Consider the following 20,207-nt stretch of genomic DNA (forward strand, 5'->3'; position numbering starts at 1 on the left):
TGCTATACAGTGTTTGCAAGAGCCGTAATGTAGGCAATTATTTAAGATGTGTATCTCACTAATGCGAAACTAAACGATTGAATTGAAAAAGGCATCTTCACCGCTTGGTGGATTAATCTGGGTTTTAATATTCTATTCGTCTGGATCCAGGTGGGTGTCATCCACACACTTAGTTTTTATTTCTGCAGCTCGGCAAAAATCCGCACAGCCGTGCTCCAGCAAAATGAAAAACTGATATTCCGGCAAAAATGACGTTTGTTAGCTGATTTTCGGCAAATTATTTGCTGATTTTCAGCAATTTTGACAGAAATCTCGGCAAAAAACATGTTTGCTGGGGCACGGCTGTGCGAATCTCGGTAAAAGTTCAAAAAATAAGTGTGCATATCCCGCAGAATGGGCTTGCTTTGCAGCCAACATTCCACGAATGGTCTCCACTGACATTTCTGGGTCCCAATGGAAATCAAATCAGATGTTTGTAAGCAAAACAAATACTACAATAGCTTTTTCTTTGAGATGCTAGCTGCGAAAACATGGCGTCGTGCCGCCCACCTGTCTGGATCACTTATGTCTCCACTTTTGGTATGATAAAGTGGGATGAGAGCTTAGAAATATAGCAGATCAACCCTATCTGTAACAAATGAAACCCACTTTTCCTTTGCTTGCTTTTATAATTTTTCAGTGATAATTATACTCTTTAACTCTTGAATTTAACTATAAGGGATCCATGTTTATCAGTTTAGGAACTTTGTCAAATTCGCTCCATCTAGGGTGACCACCATATGGTATCCTAAAGGAGGGCATGTCCTCCTTTTTAGATAAAAATGGGGTGCCCTCCTGCGCTGAAATGTCCTCCTTTTTGTAAATCTTGAGGAAACAATTAACAATACTAGACATTAATTTCTTGAGAGCTTTTTCTCCTTTTTTTTCCAAGTTCGTTTATTTGGTAGGCTCAGGCGTGTATAACACTTTACGGAGCCATGGTTCTTTCTGATATATACAATCAATATCATTTAATTTTTCAGTTAGTAAGAGAGGGGTCGAAGCCAGGGAAGATGTGGCGTGTCGTCGTGCTCGAGGAATGGTTCGACTGGGAGCATCTTCCGGATGGCAAGAGCTATGGTGCTCTACGAAACAGAAAGCAGAGACTAAACAAAAAAAAAAACTATTAGATTTTGATATCAGAAGCACAAAGAAAACTATAAATTGCCTGCATATAGATCACATCACGATCTCCCAAAACACCTCGAACTTCCCTGAAGGGTTGTTCACCTCGGGCCACTAGGGTATCCAATAATTGCTCTCTGGAGCCGTCATTTTCCGAGCAGGCCCAAACTACGTGATCGATGTCGTCATAATCGGCTCCGCACCTACAAGCTTTTTCTTCTTATCGCTGAAGAAAATATTCAACAGAGATCCATTGGCAAATAAAACGTACGGTTGTAAATAGAGATTTGAATTTAATTCCTTTTCAATTTGGAACATTTACATCTATGATTAATTATTGTTGAGCGTCTTAGAGAAAATGTTATAGAGTAAACAAAACAATGAAAACACGTCGATAATAACACACTGAAGAAGTTTTCAAGTAGAAAACGAAATACGTATCTGTTGGTACAAAATGATTCTAGTGGAAGTAAATGGAATAGTGATTTCCATCTAGTTTTCGATTAAAATCAATGTAAATAACATACATTAGATGAGTGTATTAGAAAATGTCAAAAGAATGTTTTGAAATAATAGTTTGATAATTTCATGAAATTGTGAGTACATAATGTCATAGCCCATTAAAATTATTCAAATCCTTCTCAAGGTTTGCTGCGAAAAAAGCATACATTGAATCATATTTCGATCGTAGCACATGGTACGTTTCCTCCAAAATAGTCTAAAAAAGTCTAATAATGGTCACCTGCACATAAAAGTGAATAGTGCTAAACTCATCCCACAACATTCCACTAAAAGAGCTTAATAGTTCTCCAAAAAAATGGTGCTAGAATGGATTTCAATAGTGAATCAAAGTTAAATCCCTATTCTCCATTCAACGTGGACTATATTTGGAAGCTCATAGTGTATAATTACAGCATGTGGAATTTTTGTTAAAACAAATTGTTCGAGGAAACATGGGACACTTATGACCCCATTGCAAAGAAGGGTGCAAAAGTATATTCCATACTCAAAAATATTCTCTAATCAAACATAAAGTTCCAAATTTACATTAAATGTAAAATTAATTGTAATCTTTCTTGGATTCATCATTCTAGTATCATCTGGAAATAACACCCCGCAAAGCTTCAAAATTGCAATGAAAATCTCCGTAGTTGTATTCAGCCATTGATTTCCACAAACAACTGTTGAAAGCCTCGTGGTCATGGTGTTAGCCGTCTAGGTGCATTCGCATGCCATAAACTTGTCGGTATTCAAAAAATAATCTCCGCCGGGTTACTTGATATGTTAAGTAACATACAATCCGTTGTATGCGATAGTTAAGTCATTCGAAAATAATCATATTTCAGTTTTTCTTGCTAAAATTCTCTGCAATGCTGCCTAAAATGCCAGCATATTGATATATCAAACATTTGTGTACCATTATTCAGATAGGTTGAAGCTTGTTTAATAGAATATCACTATAAGGATGGTGAGTTTGTTTTTCCTTTTTTATTTTAATAAATTTGTATGTAGTATTTGACTTGACATCTTGAAAAATTAGTCAATTTAATATGAACTACAGGAAATTTTAGACTTGGTAATTTCTTTCACATGTTCTCCTTTTCAACCAAATTTCCTCCTTTTTGGCACGATTTGAAGGAATTGTCCTCATTTGGAAAATTTTAATATGGTCATCCTAGCTCCATCCCACTTCAAAGTGCTGCGTAGTTACTGCACAATATCTAAGATACCTGTTGAACTAAATTGTTCAAATTATTCTCTAAATTTAATCCTAGACAAGCATCCTCAACATGCCGAATGTAAACAATTCAAAAACGCAAATGACAACGGACCTCATGTCGATGGGGATTACTGTGCTCTTTCTTTCGACACCTCATTTCAAAATAACCGCTGTCACAAGCCGCACAACCTCAAATATTACTCAATGCACACACCCCACACAAAAACCAAACGGCCGAGTAAGTGATACTTTCATCCGCTAAAAATAATCGCATGACTCGTGAAAATTCTAAATCGAACCATTTTCACAACCCACTTTGCTCTGCTTTCAGCCCTGCTCGTCCGTGAATCGGTGATGTAAACACAAGGGATCGAAATAGTTCTGCGGCGAGAAACAGAAGAAATAAGGCGAATAATAGCCCACTTCTATAGGTAGCGTGCACCTATGTCAACAACGTAAATTATTTCGTGAAAGGCCGAAGTTACGGGAATGACAACCAACAAACGGCTACTACCGGATATTGGCCAAGAGCAACGAAATGTAATATAGTCGAGCGGAGAGTGAAAAATCTCGGCAGCGACAACTTCGCCTCGACTTGACTTTGAATTAATTAGATGAATGAAAGATCAAGTGTGTTTACAGTTAGATGCATACACACGTATTTTGCAATCGGTCGCCGCATTCACTATTGATGAAAGCAACAGTTCAGGATTAACGTTTCAAAATTCCTCAAGGTCAAAAGAAAAGCATTCCAGGGCACATGACAAATACAGAAACAGGAATTCGTAACAGTCAAGTAATCAATGAAATAGATTGATAATCCTATTATGTGTATTATACTTGAGACATTTTCAGATGCTTGCCTTGATTTTACTTCTATTGGTACAGCTCTGACTTTTTTCGTATAGGACTTGCAAAATATCAAACTTGTAATCATGAAATAATCAACGCTGTTATAAACAACAATCGTATAGGCAATTGTTTACTTTGTTAAAAACAAATGAATGACATTTGACCAAAGTATCCGCGTAAAGAGAACTCACACTGTGCTAGCCCTCCGCCACCTACTACTCGTAGTAGAGCTAATCTTCCGACTTCCTTCGACGCAAGCCTTGATGTGGCAAGTGAGCAAATATAGTTGTGCTATAAGAGTTGCAGTGATTTAGAAGGTGTAATGCGACACTACTGCGCGCCTTGCATTGCATGCCAGTGTACCGGTTCTCAAGGTTTCCCCGTGACAGATAAGATTACCCTACTCAGAAACTGTACTTTGAGTGCGGTACATATGCACCAGTGTACCAAAACCAAGTAAGTGGTGAATATGAACCGTATTAAAAAATGCGAAAATGCATTAGTCTGCATGGAGATGCACATACGTAAAATTGAACAAGACGAATTTAGTACTATGTATTCAATTTAACTTCATAAGGGCTCATTCACAAATTTCAAAACGCAAAAAAAGACAAATGTGAACACCCACCCACCTCTCTGTGACTTGTTTGTAATATTTCCTTTATACCTACCCACCCCAACTGTGACGCAGAACGTCTTTCACAAAAAAATGATAAATTGGAATTTTTAGTGAACTTTCCACATAGTAGTGGAGAACTGGGGCAAAATGGCCTCATTCATAAAATCACTCATATAATCTGTTGTAGGGGAAGAGGCCCCAAAACGCCCCCCCGATGCAAAACGCCTTTTGTGCTTTCCCTCATATTTACCGTCATTAAGATGTCCGTAACAAAACTAGATCTAAAATTATGTAGGATAGGCGAAGAAAGTTTCAAAAAAGTGCATGGGAAGGTCGGAAAAACCGAAAATTTCCACATTTTGAAGAAACATCTAACATTTTGACGAGGCAAAACGCCCTAGTGGCAATAACCTACAAAGTACTTGCGTCTCCACGGACTATCCATACTAGAATGCTGATTCGCCGACGCGTGGTACTTTGTTCCCTAGGAGCTGCCAGCTAAAAGGCGTTTTGCCTCATGAGTTTTCCGGCAACAGAATATCACCACTTTTTCGAAATGTGAATATTATCAATATGATTGAGATTTTTGACAATTTTTGAATGGCATCAACTAGCTATCTTGTTTAACTGATGCATAATGTAAAATACCCATGAATAGCGTTACAAATAAGACAATAGAGCAGTGTTTGCTTAGCTAGGGCATATTGCCCCCCTTCCCTAGTACATTTATAAACGAATATTACCATTACAATTCATAATTAGTTATCCCTTATTGAGCTCCATTGGAAAAAACTTCCCATTCCACTTCCCAAAACATTGGAAAAAAATCCCTTCATATTCACTCAAATTAAAAAATTTCCTATTCTTCCACCACATCCGTAAGATTGTAGTTCAATCCATTAAGAAAAAACAAACAACCATGCGTTCACCATCATTTTACATGCAATTGAGTCATTTTAGACCACCATTTGGGCGTTTTGCCCCAGGTCTATTTTAAAAACATTTTTTAAATGCGTTTGAAAGTCATGAAAACCTTATTGCTTTGAATAAGAGACCATTGTGAAATGTACACTCAAATTAAACAACTGATACATTATAAGTGCCCTTGCACTTATAGCTCAATCGAATCGAGTAAAATATTAGTTATGTGCGAAATATGTAAATTAAGTGATCGATATTGAGTTGTATAACTGCGACCAATATTTTTTAAGTGCGCACTATTTAGATAAATAATGCTCACTTATGAAATCCAAGTTCGACAACTTGAACATGGACACAACCAAAAGAGCACGGCCATAACCTCAACATATTTCCTCGTGTGAAAATGTTAAAGTAAGTTTGCTTTTTTTTTTCTATTGGAGATAAATTATATAAATTTCCAATTCTCCATCAGAATTATCGAATGTGTTCGTAATAAGGATTTCTCTGGCTCAATTATGCAGAGAGTGGAGGAAATGCACAACATCGCAGAGGAAAGCTATTGCCGTTGAATGTCCTCAGTTGGACCACTCTACGCATTACATCCAAGATTCCAAAAACATGAGGCTCGAGAATCCGATAAAAGCTTTCTGGTGTACATCTGTGCTATTTACTTTGAACCTCCGGAAAGCAGTCAAATGCGAGACGTACATTTTAGCGTTTCCAGTATCCAGAAAGATTTGATATATTTTTCCTTATTTGTTTGTATCTGTTTTCAAAATGTTCTATTTCAAAACTACAGTTCGACGAGAACTGACAATGGACTTTCCGGAGAAGAAGCAAATTAACTCGAAGTGATTTGAAAACTGACTTGAAAAGGACTTGATTCCGAGTGAAAGTTAATCCAGGATTGGAACTGGTTCTTGGATGGCAGAACTCTCAAACAATAATACCATAGCCGATCTCCGCTGGTGTGTCCCGGATACAACAAAAGAATTCGGAGAGGATGATGCTTCCACAGCGTCCAGTTAGTTACCAATTTCCAAACCGAGACCAACAGCTTCAGGATCAGGACAGTCAGGATCAAACCCATCCCATGAAAGCGGTTAAAATCTGTTCGATGGAGCAGCGCTACTTCTGGGAAGAAATCAGCAAGTCAGATGTTAATTTTTGCAGCAAAGTAAGATAGATTGTTATTGTTCTTCTATAAGTGAATATAATTGCTTAAATAAACAAGTATTGAGTAGAGGAAAAGGATTGATGTATGCTCATTATTTATGGATTATTAGCAGATTATTTCTTATTTATGAAATATGTGCGAAGTTATAATGACTGCTTGTATAAGAAGCAACATTATACATTTTAAGTGCAAAAGTTATGGTAAAGGTAATACATCTGCAGTTGTTAAGTTAACTGGTCAAAATATATGTGCAAACCACTTAGCAATAATAGGGCCCTCCTTAGCCGTGCGGTAAGACGCGCGGCTACAAAGCAAGACCATGCTGAGGGTGGCTGGGTTCGATTCCCGGTGCCGGTCTAGACAATTTTCGGATTGAAAATTGTATCGACTTCCTTGGGCATAAAAGTATCATCGTGTTAGCCTCATGATATACGAATGCAGAAATGGTACCTTGGCTTAGAAACCTCGCAGTTAATAACTGTGGAAGTGCTAATTGAACACTAAGCTGCGAGGCGGCAATGTCCCAGTGGGGGATGTAATGCCAGTGAAGAAGAAGAAGAACTTAGCAATAATATGCACTTTTTCTGAGTGTAGCTGGGTTTGTAAATTTTGCACCTAAACGATGAAATTGTTGGGTAGTTTTGTTTATATGAGCGAAAACATCGAAAAAGCTGATGAAGTTTATGATAACCATATTTTTAATTGTATATTCATTGATAAGGTGCTTGGGATTTCGATGGAGCGCAAACCAGAAGCTCAAGATGACAACTCTGTTGCAAAAGTGGTGAAAAAGTAGTAGTCAGTTGGGATCCAAATGAGTTTCGATCTGGTATTGTCGAAATGCGGGTTAAGCATTTTTTTTTATATCTTTATTAAAGAGATTTTCAGCCCTAGGATGGCTCATCTCTAACGGTCAAGTAATTGATATTACATATTAAATTTCTTCAATTCAGAAGCTTGCAATTGGTCCCTTGGCCAAATAACTCGGAATGACAATAAACTCGGATTCGGTATCCACTGAAGTAGTAAAGCTTGCCTCTGAAATAAGAAACATAATATCTGAAAGAACCAAAAACCGGATGATATGCCTCAAATGTGACAGTGCATCACGTCATGAGAATTTTTTTTCGGTATTAACGCACAATACTTACATAATGGTATTGTGCAAGTCCAAACGCTCTCAATGCTTGAAATTAATGTAAGGCAGACTACCGCTCATTTGAAAGAACGAATCCTTCAAGTTTTGGAGCAATACCAAATCAGTGTGCTTAACATCTACGCTGTTACTGTAGATAACGGTTCGAATATGATCGGATGCGTCAAACGACTTGGTGCTGAGCAAGCACTTGCACTGAACGTTTTCGATGAAGAAGTAAATATGATACCTATTTGATGCTGTACCAGGTGAGGACGACTTTTTAAAATGCAGAAGCAGATTTCGACGATAACATCGTTGATTATGATACAGTTGAAAGACATCTTCTCATTCTCAAGCACCAATGCGGAATGTATTGACTTTGTACACTGTGGTGCTCACACTATTCAGCTTGCAGTAAATGGTGCTATCAAACAAGATAAATTAGCAAAAATATCTTGAATTCTCTCGATTCTCGAAGCTTAAACTTTTAAAACTGCTCAATATCGTTCGTTCTTCATGGTAGCGAATATTCCTTTACCGAAAACAAGGATTGAATCCTAAAGAGAAAGAACAAGTCTCTCACTTATCATCTCTGTACCTATACATATACGATATGTAGCATACCGCTAGAGACTTTTTTCGCAAGCTGTCATGATAGAGAACTGATTCGGGAGGATATACCCCATGAGGCCGTAGATGATGGAATGCTGGATTTCTCTAGAACTAACTTCGAATAACTGAACCAGGCTCTTCTCTCTGTTGACTGGTCTCCCCTGTACTTAACGCACGACGTAAATGAAGCAGTCCGGTTCTTCACTACTACGTTAACGCTACTATTTCCAGAGTTTGTGCCTGCCCCACGCGGTCGCCGCAAACCACCTTGGTCCAATCATCGCCTTCAATTTTAAAAACGGCAACGTGCAAGTACCTTGAGGATTTTCTCCAGCAATCGGAACCCATTCACTAAAAGAATGCTTAACATTGCGAGTTCGAAATATAAAAACTATAATCGGGTGCTTTATGGTCGATAAGTGGTTCGAAAACAGGGTGACCTTAGAAAAGATCCTAAGCGCTTCTGGTCTTCTGTCAACGAGTAACGGAAGGAAACTGGCTTACCGTCAAGCATGTTTTTAGAGAACGAAACATCCACTAATGAAGAGGGCATTTGCAATTTGTTTGCCAAACAGTTTGCTAGTACTTTCGATGATAGTGAGAGTAGTCAAGATGAAATTGATGGCGCTATAACGGATGTTCCGTTAAATGCACTGCATACAGTCATTCGTGAGTTTGATGATGAAGATGTCTTGAGAGCTATTAGGAAACTGAAACCTTCGTTTGCCCCAGGGCCTGATGGGATTCCCCCCATTGTGTTGACTAAGTGTCATGCCGCTCTCTGTGGGCCTTTGAGAGCAATTTACAATAAATCCACGGCTCAGGCAGTATTTCCAATATGTTGGAAAAAATCCATCATATTTCCAGCATTTAAAAAAGGGAACAAGCGTAACATATCGAACTACCGTGGAGTGACATCACTGAGCGCAGGATCCAAAGTCCTCGAAATTTTGGTGAGCAGTGAGTTATTTCGATCGGCAAAGATGTATATCTCGCCAGACCAACATGGATTCTTTCCTGGCAGATCAATAGCAACAAACCTAGTGCAATTCACTTCACTGTGCTTGAAATCTATGGAGCTCGGAATTCAGGTAGATTCAATCTACACGGATCTTAAATCAGCTTTCGATAGAGTAAATCATCGTATTCTTCTGGCTAAATTAGAACGCTTAGGAGTAGCGACAAACTTAGTAAGGTGGATGGAGTCATACCTTATCGGCCGACAGCTGAGCGTGAAACTGGGAACTACTGAGTCTAAACCTTTCAGCAACAACTCCGGCGTGCCACAAGGAAGCAATCTAGGGCCTCTGCTTTTCTCCTTGTTCTTCAACGACGTATGTTTTGTCATGCCCCAAAATTGTAAAATTGTCTATGCCGACGATTTCAAAATATATTGGCTCGTTAAGTCACCAGATGACTGCCAATTGCTGCAAATGTTCGTCGACAAATTTGTGGACTGGTGTAGACGTAATTTCTTGATCATCAGTGTGAAAAAGTGCACCATAATATCGTTTGCCAGGAAAAAATCTCCCATTATCTGGGACTATCACATCGGAAACGAATCAGTAGAAAGGAGTCACGTTGTGAAGGATCTCGGCGTTATGCTAGATTCTGAATTAAATTTTCGGGAACATTACAGCCACGTCATCAATAAAGCCAATCGGAATTTAGGGTTCATCTTCCGGATTTCTTCCGAGTTCCGTGATCCATACTGTCTGAGGTCACTATACTTTAGCTTAGTTCGGTCTATATTGGAAACAGCAGTTGTTGTGTGGAGTCCTGTTCACAGCGTTTGGATCGAAAGAATTGAGAGAATCCAATCTAAGTTCATAAAATACGCGCTTAGATTTCTTCCTTGGCAAAGACCCAATGATCTGCCATCTTATGAGAGCCGTTGCCGTTTGCTAGGTATGGATACACTTCAGAAGAGACGGAACGATATGAGAGCCACATTTGTTGCCAAAACACTTCTAGGTGAGCTAAATGCCCCATGGATCCTCGCTCAAATTGGCATGAATATTGTCCCTCGTCCACTACGACACCGAAGATTTTTGAGGCTTCAACAACACAGGACAGATTATGCACAGAACGAACCAATAAGAGCTATGTGTTCTTTGTTCAATTCATATTATTATTTATTTGATTTCAATGTTAGTGCTAGAGTTTTTCGAGACCGACTGTCGAATGTTTAATTTAATTCTACTATTTTTTTAGCAAATAAGTGTTCATGTAGGCAAAATTGTCCGATGAATGTATCAATAATAATATTAATAATAAATTTCTTTTAGAAAGCTCCAAATGCGGGGAGCACTGGCTCTGATGATGCATTCCAACTTGTTTTACACAGCTGTGCAGTAACCAACACGAAAGAAACAAAAACAAAGCAAAAATCACCATTTTTCTATCCGATTCTGTTTTTTCGCACTTGTATACAAGTTTGATAAGTTTGTTATCATGGCTTGTTATGATTCGGAACAGTTTTGCCTCTCTTTTATCGTTGTTCGTTATCTATTGAGAGCCATTTCTGCAAACCCTGACCGAAAATCAATGTAGCTACATGTTGGAGCTCCAACATGTAGTATGTTCGAGACAGTGGCGTAGCCAGAAAATTGGTCTGGGGGGGGGGGTCTTTGGAAAAAAGATTATTTGAAAAAAAAAATTCTTCTAAAAATGTTGTTTTATGTCCAAAACCACCCCCGTGGCCACGCCACTGGCTCGAGAATGTAATGAAACATGAAACATTCTATGAGAATATCAACATTACCGAGGAAGAATGGATCTTAATGAAACAGTTTCTTGAAGCATTTGAACCAGCAAACATTTTAACGAAAGAGTTACAGAAGCAGAGCCTAATCGTTGGAGTCATGTTTCGACTTATCAAAATCTTCCTGCAAAAATTGCACAAATTTTTGTCCAATAAAGCTGCCAAAGCTGCTCTTTTCTTTGATCCTAGATGGAATTTTATGGACTCTTCTTCCCTTACCAAAGCAATTGTAATAGTGAGAAATTTTTATTTTCGTTTTCCACATTTTCAGAAATTTTAATTAATTTTTATTTAACAACTCTTTTAACATCAACAGGATCATATTTTAAAAATGGCAAAGATTCTAATATACCCTTTGTCATCAACCGAGTTTGTTACTGATAAACGCACCTCGCAACAAGCCTTTATCAGAACCAGAGCTTAAAGTATTCATCTTCATGAAGCAAGTTCGGTCCGAATTTTGACAAACATCGCATGAATATTCAAAACATAGAATGACATAGCCAGACGACTACTCCACGAACTCATTCATTCGACTGTCACTGAGTGGGTTTACTATGTGCAGAAAAAAACATAATTAGCATTGTTTATGTTGATGTTTACCGTTGAAAGTGCCACTCGGATGAAAAATTGAAACGTATTCAGATTTCAGATAATTTATCAATTTGTAAAATGTGCATAAATATTCAATGACTAATATTCAACTGAATATTGACTGTGAATGTGTCGGAAATGAACTGACAAATGAAGAAAAATGGACTTCACCAAAAATTTTCGATTATTTTACACTCTGAGGAAAACCTTTGCACTAGAAGTTCACCGTACAACACATTTTGAAATTCAACTTTTGGAATGAGTTATTGACAAACTACTAAATGATCGAACTCGACATTTTTGACTACATTCCAATTGGAACACTACCTTTAAAGTTTCATTTCATTTATTTAGTTTACATCTAAACAGATAACACTGAATCAACAATTTGACGCCACAATACACGGTGCGAGGCCGCATCTCTCCATCCTCCGATACGCCCCACGCTCGCCAAGTCGTTTTGCACCTGGTCTGCCCCTCTCGCTCGCTGCGCTCCACGCCGTCTCGTACCTGCCTGATCGGAAGCGAACACCATCTTTGCAGGGTTGCTGTTGCTGTCCGGCATTCTTGCAACATGTCCTGCCCATCGTACCCTTCCGGCTTTAGCTACCTTCTGGATACTGGGTTCGCCGTAGAGTTGGGCGAGCTCATGGTTCATTCTTCGCCGCCACACACCGTCTTCTTGCACACCGCCAAAGATGGTCCTAAGCACCCGTCTCTCGAATACTCCGAGTGCTTGCAAGTCCTCCTCGAGCATTGTCCATGTTTCATGTCCGTAGAGGACAACCGATCTTATAAGCGTCTTGTACATGACACATTTGGTGCGGTGGCGAATCTTTTTGACCGCAGTTTCTTCTGGAGCCCGTAGTAGGCCCGACTTCCACAGATGATGCGCCTTCGTATTTCTCGACTGACGTTGTTATCAGCCGTTAGCAAGGATCCGAGGTAGACGAATTCCTCGACCACCTCGAAGGTATCCCCGTCTATCGTAACACTGCTTCCCCAGGCGGGCCCTGTCGCGCTCGGTTCCGCCCACAAGCATGTACTTTGTCTTTGACGCATTCACCACCAGTCCAACTTTTGTTGCTTCACGTTTCAGGCGGGTGTACAGTTCTGCCACCTTTGCAAATGTTCGGCCGACAATGTCCATGTCATCCGCGAATAAATTGACTGGATCTGTTGAAAATCGTACCCCGGCTGTTACACCCGGCTCTCCGCATGACACCTTCTAGCGCAATGTTGAATAACAGACACGAAAGTCCATCACCTTGTCTTAGTCCCCGGTGCGATTTGAACGAACTGGAGTGTTCGCCAGAAATCTTCACACCGTTGCTTTGATCAGTCTGGTAAGCTTCCCAGGGAAGCTGTTCTCGTCCATAATTTTACACAGCTCTACGCGGTCTGTACTGTCGTATGCCGCTTTGAAATCAACGAACAGATGGTGCGTTGGGACCTGGTATTCACGGCATTTTTGAAGGATTTGCCGTACAGTAAAGATCTGGTCCGTTGTCGAGCGGCCGTCAACGAAGCCGGCTTGATAACTTTCCACGAACTCGTTCACTAATGGTGACAGACGACGGAAAATGATCTGGGATATCACTTTGTAGGCGGCATTAAGGATGGTGATCGCTCGAAAGTTCTCACACTCCAGCTTGCCGCCTTTCTTGTAGATGGGGCATATAACCCCTTCCTTCCACTCCTCCGGTAGCTGTTCGGTTTCCAAGATTCTGACTATCAATTTGTGCTTTTCCGGGGCCATCTTGATGAGCTCAGCTCCGATACCATCCTTACCAGCTGCTTTATTGGTCTTTAACTGTTGAATGGCATCCTTAATTTCCCTCAAGGTAAGGGCTGGTTGGCTTCCATCGTCCGCTGAACTGACGTAGTCATCTCCTCCGCTGCCTTGACTTTCACTGCCTGTACTCTCAGCGCCATTTAGATGTTCCTCGTAGTGCTGCTTCCACCTTTCGATCACCACACGTTCGTCCGACAAGATGCTCCCATCCTTATCCCGGGTCATTTCGGCTCGCGGCAGGAAGCCTTTGCGGGATGCGTTGAGCTTCTGATAGAACTTGCTTGTATTTTGAAAACGGCACAGCTGTTCCATCTCCTCGCACTCTGCTTCTTCCAGGCGGCGTTTCTTCTCCTGAAAAAGGCGGGTCTGCTGTCTCCGCTTCCGTCTATAACGTTCCACGTTCTGCCGGGTACCTTGCTGCAGCGCGACCGCCCGCGCTGCTTCCTTCTCCTCCAGAATCTGTCTGCACTTTTCGTCGAACCAATCGTTCCGTCGACTTCGACCCATATACCCGACGTTGTTCTCCGCTGCGTCGTTAATGGCTGCTTTGACTGTATTCCAGCAGTCCTCAAGAGGGGCCCCATCGAGCTCACCCTCTTCCGGCAACGCTGCCTCGAGATGCTGCGCGTATGCAGTGGCGACATCAGGTTGCTTCAGTCGCTGTAGGTCGTACCGCGGCGGTCGTCGGTACCGAACATTGTTGATGGCGGATAGTTTTGGGCGCAGTTTAACCATCACCAGATAGTGGTCAGAGTCGATGTTAGCGCAACGATATGTCCTGACGTCGATAATGTCGGAGAAGTGCCGTCCATCAATCAGAACGATTTGTGATTCTGTCTGCAGTGGTGATCTCCAGGTGTACCGATACGGGAGGCTGTGTTGGAAGTAGGTGCTGCGAATGGCCATATTCTTGGAGGCGGCGAAATCAATTAGTCGTAGCCCGTTTTCGTTCGTCAGCCGATGAGCGCTGAACTTTCCAATAGTCGGTCTAAACTCCTCCTCTTGGCCAACCTGAGCGTTCAAATCTCCTATGATGATTTTGACGTCGTGGCTTGGGCAGCTGTCGTACTCACGTTCCAGCTGCGCGTAGAATGAGTCCTTATCATCATCAGTGCTTCCGGAGTGTGGGCTATGGACGTTGATTATGCTGAAGTTGAAGAACCGGCCTTTGATCCTCAACCTGCACATTCTTTCATTGATCGCCCACCACCCGATCACGCGCCTCTGCATATCGCCCATCACTATGAAAGCTGTTCCCAGCTCGTGTGTTGCCGCAGCTCTGGTAGATTACCTCTAAACGTTCGCACCATTGATCCCTTCCAACAAACCTCCTGCAGCACTACGATGCCGAATCCTTGAGCACATCGGCGAGTATGCGTGTGCTCCCGATGAAGTTGATAGATTTGCAGTTCCACGAACCGAGTTTCCAATCGCTAGTCCCTTTTTGTCGCAGTGGTCTTCGCCGATGGTTCCGGTCCGTACTCTCTTATTGATTGTTCGTTGCGTGAGTTTTTTCTGGCTGGCTTGCAGGGCCTGACACCAAACCCCCTAAATTTCCGAGGGCCATTCCTCCTTATTTCCGGTGGACTATGGTGCACAGTTTCACTTAGAGTCCCTCGCTGGCACTCGGACGATGATCAGCCGCCCCTAACATGGAGAACAGACGCTGTTGTGAGCCGATCCTGACATGGAGAACAGACGCTCAATAAGATTTGCACCTCCGGAGAGGAGCAAACCCCCCCTTCCCTGTCAGCATACGACCATAGTTCCCAAAGGACCGCGAATCACCACCGGATTGGTAATCCTATACCTTTGCTCGCAAGGCCAACTAATGCTACGTTTTGACAGGGCAAGTGAAACTCAGTTGAATTCAATTGACTTGCCAAAAGTTGAGCATGTTAAACTTTTTTTCCGTTCAAGTGAATTGAATGAAGATGTTTACACGTTCAATTCAGGCGACTTGTTCAATCCACTTGCCTTGTTTAAACTTAGTATAAGAGGAATACATTTGGGGAAATGTTATGTCCCGGGAATTATTATTCGAGGCATTGCAGTTGGGATATTGGTTTCGGAGAATTGTTTTTTTTATCTTTTTTTTATACAGATTTGTAGCCCTAGGTTCTGGCTCTTCTCTGGAAACAGAATTGTTGTACAATCATGGCGAGTATCATAAAGGACATTAACGATTTCCTTCCTTCATTCATGGTGAGTTTCAGACAAACACTGGAAGGTCATTAACATATCTACAACATGCGACGATGCAGAATATCGTTCTGCAATCGTCAATAGAGAACATCGTTCTGCAACCGGTGGCCAAATGGATCGAGGAAGGCTGTCCACGTGATTTGATGTGGATCACAAACCCAAATTAGTTGCCATACTATAATCGGCGGGACTCGTTTAGCATCATCGGTAGCTGCGTGATGCTACACGACTTGAGGTAGTTCCTCACCACTTCGAAAGGGAAATCATCAGGCAGTTCCATCCGGGTCACCCCGGAGTAGAATTTTCAAAGAATTTCTGTTGTAAATTGAGACATATTTCCGACAGAAGATTTTCCATCAAAAATATTAAAATAATTTTCATTGAAAATTAAGAAGAAATTTTCATTGGAAACTCTTAAAAAATTCCATTTTCCGCGGAGATTCAAAAGAAGAATTCAAAAGATTCAGAAGAATCTCCGTCCGAAATTGGGAAGATTTTCCGTCCGAATTTCAAAAGACTTTTTAGGAAATGCAGAAGAGCTTTCCTTAGCAATTCTGTATCAAATTTAGATGAACTTCTTTTGGAAATTAAACAGAACTTCCCTGAGAAATATAGAAGACTAGTTGACCCGGCAGACGTTGTCTTGCATAGTAGGCGAAAATGCGCGTTGCGAACTGCCCATGCAAATTTCCCATACGGATCTTTATTTTAGTTTTTCACGATTTACCCAACTTTACTTATGATTTTCGACTAAGAAAATATCACCCGTCGGAAACTGTAACAAACATATCTGCTGAAGGAATGAAGAAAATCCATGCTGCCGTTTTCGAGTTATGCGGATACGAACACAGACCATTTCATTTTTATTATATAGAAAGAAGATTTTCATTGAAACAAAATAATTTTCTTTAGAAATAAAAAAGAACTTCCCTTAGAAATCTAGAAAAAAATAATTTGAAATACATTTATTACAATATGTTAATCTCCCAAATCTTTAAATAATACCGTCACATACTTGCTTTTCCACAATTGCGCCACTCCATATGATCAGAACACCGCACAGCATCAGCAGCGCGCAGACAGGCGGGTGGGTACACCACCGGCAGGCAGGCATTTATAGGAGAGTCACACTTTTCTGATCGCCGAGCGGTACTGCCGCTTTAGCCTAGAAATTTGGTTTTCCTCATAGTTTGCAGGTTACGCTCGCTCTGGCGAAGCATCGATGTTTTTATACGACTGAAACAGTTATTATGTAAGCGTGAGCCGTTCCGACTAACGTTAATTCATCGTACCACTTAGTCTGGCACGATGCAACAGCCAACGGTCTTCTGTTCCCGGTTGGCGGTGATCACGAGAAGCAGAAAAAAAAATCTCGGCTCAGCTTGCATAGAATGTGAGGTGATTTGAAATTTAGCTCAATATCAACGCGGTTTTGAAATTTCCTCGCCTCGTTTTCGGTGCTGATTGAGTGTTATTTAGGTGAAGCGCATGCAACGCTAACAGAATTAGATATCTGATGGATGCTCTGAGAGACGCTTTATAGTGAACGGCAGGGCCGGGACTATCTTTACACTGCTGGGTAATTCATATATGGAGATAAATCAAGGAAAACAAGCTTATCATTACTGTTCAAGTCGAATAAAAGCATACGAATCTATTTTTATAATAGATGCTTAAAAGCATCCTTTTCATCCGGCTCTGTTGGTTATGATTGAATTAATATCAGTTGCACAATATCTACGAAGAAATCGGACTAAAAGGAGCAAAACAAATGGCTGATAATGATGATGACCTATTTAACTCTTCGTTCCCAGTTGTGATCTACTTCACATTGACTGCTCAATAGACTTGGCTGATTAGCTGATAAATCCAAATCAGGGCACGTGGCAAGAGCACGTGAAATCGCCTAAATTTAGAGGAAGTATATGAGTTTAGTTAGAAATAGATTCGTTATTAGTACTTAGTGGGAACTGAGTTTTGCAAAAGAGTGTTTTTTGTTTTTAATATATTTTATCGCTTATGTAATGAATGATTAGATTGCAACGAAAATCGTATACGATGGCGGGTCACGATAAAATGCAAAACACGTATTATTGAAAAATTGTCATTGTGATTTATTTCCATTCAATCAACGTCAAGGACCAATGTTTATGAAAAGCTGACTCGTAGTCATAATTGTTATTGTACATCCAAAATCAAACAATTTTCTATTAAACTATAGTTTTGCTAACCAGAATAATCGTCATCGATTGTCGATGCAGATTTTCGAGGTTTACATTAATTTGTAAAGTGCGTGCAAGATGTCAAACAACCTATTATATATTTACTTCCATATGCTACCAATGTTAATTAGCGATATTGTAGGACTGTAGGATAATCTGACGATCGCATAATCCAATATTCTTTTAAATGCCTTTGTTTCGAAAATAAACGACAACAGTTGATAATGCTCCTACTTACTGCATAAATTACCGCAAAAAGCGAGAGTTGATTGGAACAGGTTCATGGCAGGAATGCCACGGAAAATGTAAGAATAAATATAGATGGTAATTATCACCATACACACGTTACGTCATCCGTTGTTCAATGGGCAGGTTGCTGCTGCGGACGCACTCCTTCCAATTCTATACGAGCGAGTGCCAAGCCAACGGAGACATCAAGTGTGCTGGCTATACGACTAGAATCTCGTATAAGGACGAATTGATTCGATCACATGGTGACGACAATGCGTATTTCAAGACAGAACTGGCAGCTGCGAAATTAGGCCGTGTTTCGTAACATTGTTTGCACATCGTAATAGTATAGTCGGAAGCACACAATGTCGACGGGCCTATGTAAATGCTTTGGCAAAACAAAAACAAATTTAATCTGTTTAGTTTTATAGTTATCTATTACATCATAATCGGAAGTGTACATCTTTTTCCTTGGTGTTAACCAGAGATTGTAACTACTACCTATATAGATTACACTAGTTCACATAATTTTTTAACTCAATGAGTTGATGGTCGTTTCCAATGTAGAAGCCAATGACTTTTTAAAACTGAAGAAAATTTGCCTTAATGGTTGAAATCGTTTGATAATTGTGTAGGTTATTAATATTTCTGTAAAATCATGGAAACCGAAGATTTGAATGGTATTGAAAAAAATATACACTTTAAACTTGTACTTACGTACACACACATAAACATACACAAATCCATACATACATACAAATACAAACATGCCTATAGAATACTAATTTTATTTCTTACAATATTTTACAGCACTGAACATCCCGGGTCCGAGGAAAACAACCAACGCCTATTAGGGAAGTGTTGTCGCGCCTTGATCTCGAGTACATGTCCCTGGTTCACCAATTTTTGAAAGTTGCTGATCTAAGACTGTAATCATAGTCTGCTCATCTTCTTGTCTGTCGTACCCCATTACGAATGTCTTTCTCTTGTTGTAGGTACATTTCAACGTATGTCGTTAATCCCTTCCGTATATCTTCCTCTTATTGTTGTCTCCCAAGAATTTTTTTTGTCACTTTACAGAGGTGAAACATCGCCAAGAATATCAACTATGTGAACATCAGCATCATAATTACTTAAGCACCCTAAATTCCCTTCCTTTCCTACTGTATTATTGTATTCCCTAACCTCGACCAATATTAAGTAGAGAACACGGAAGAGGCCGCAGGCTTCGTGGAAGGCAGCGTACAAGATGGCTTTTTGCAGTTGAAGAGGACCTGAGGGCGCTCAATGTTCAGGGCGACTGGAAGCGATAGGCCCAAGGTCGAGTCCAGTGGAGAAGGATACTCCATTCGGCGTAGGTTCATCGAAAAGCTGTAGCCTATCAAGTATCAAGTAAGTAACCTCGACCACACCGCGAGTCTTTCGGTTCCCGAGAATCAAGAATTGTATTGTTCCAAATGAACGAAAAATTTAAAAAAATATATTTTACAGGCGACACTCCACATATCAGGGTCCATCGAGGAAAGAAAAGATCAAAAAGAAGAAGTAAATATTCAATTGGGTAGGTACTAGATCGAAAAAAAACTCGTTGCTATGAAAAACGACAGCAAAACAAATGTCATATCTTGTTTTTGATGTAATTGTAATTGTACTAAAATGGTTCGGTAGCCTAAAATTTGACTGTCTAAGACGAGTTTAGTACTTTTCATTGAATTCCACTTGTTCGGAATAATTTTAGGAAATTGTCTTCGGAATCACCGTCTACGTTTACAGCTGATCAAAGCTAAAATGAGTATTTATTATCAATAGTTCAAATGTCAATTGAAGGTTTGCTACTCACAATTTAGTTTCCTATCCGTTATCCTCTTGCGGACGGGTCTCGCTAGGTCGATACTGGCAATATGCAAATACCTATTTTACATAATTCGAAATTAATTGTTCATAGGTAATAAGTTATTGAAATTATAAATAGTTTCCACTTATTGTATATAGGCGTAGGAATAAGGATATTTTGAGAGTAACTTACTATGAATTCACTATAGCAATCCTCAGACCAATGCTGTGTACTTTGCATATAGCCTAACCTGAATTTCGAGTCGTACCTATTTTTCACAATTTAGTTAGTTTTAAGTAGAAATCTTTATCAAATTCAATGCAACTTACTTGTATAGTAACGAATATAATAAATTCTTA

The 20,207-nt window shown here is 40.2% G+C and overlaps 1 long non-coding RNA gene across 3 annotated transcripts in view; it reads left to right on the plus strand.

The window, feature by feature from the left end:
- LOC134216267 (uncharacterized) overlaps positions 1-20,207 on the plus strand; it is a 36,802-nt gene extending 16,595 nt beyond the window's left edge. Inside the window, exons 1-4 of one of the 3 annotated variants that reach the window (XR_009980581.1) lie at positions 4,063-4,192; positions 18,825-18,943; positions 19,010-19,406; positions 19,506-20,207. This is a non-coding gene — a long non-coding RNA (uncharacterized LOC134216267). Of the gene's footprint in view, positions 1-4,062; positions 4,193-16,582; positions 16,960-18,824; positions 18,944-19,009; positions 19,407-19,505 lie in introns of those variants that run through there. The other 2 variants (XR_009980579.1, XR_009980580.1) reach the window with 2 other exon arrangements.

The sequence above is a fragment of the Armigeres subalbatus genome, chromosome 2, assembly GCF_024139115.2.
Source record: "Armigeres subalbatus isolate Guangzhou_Male chromosome 2, GZ_Asu_2, whole genome shotgun sequence".
NCBI lineage: Eukaryota > Metazoa > Arthropoda > Insecta > Diptera > Culicidae > Armigeres > Armigeres subalbatus.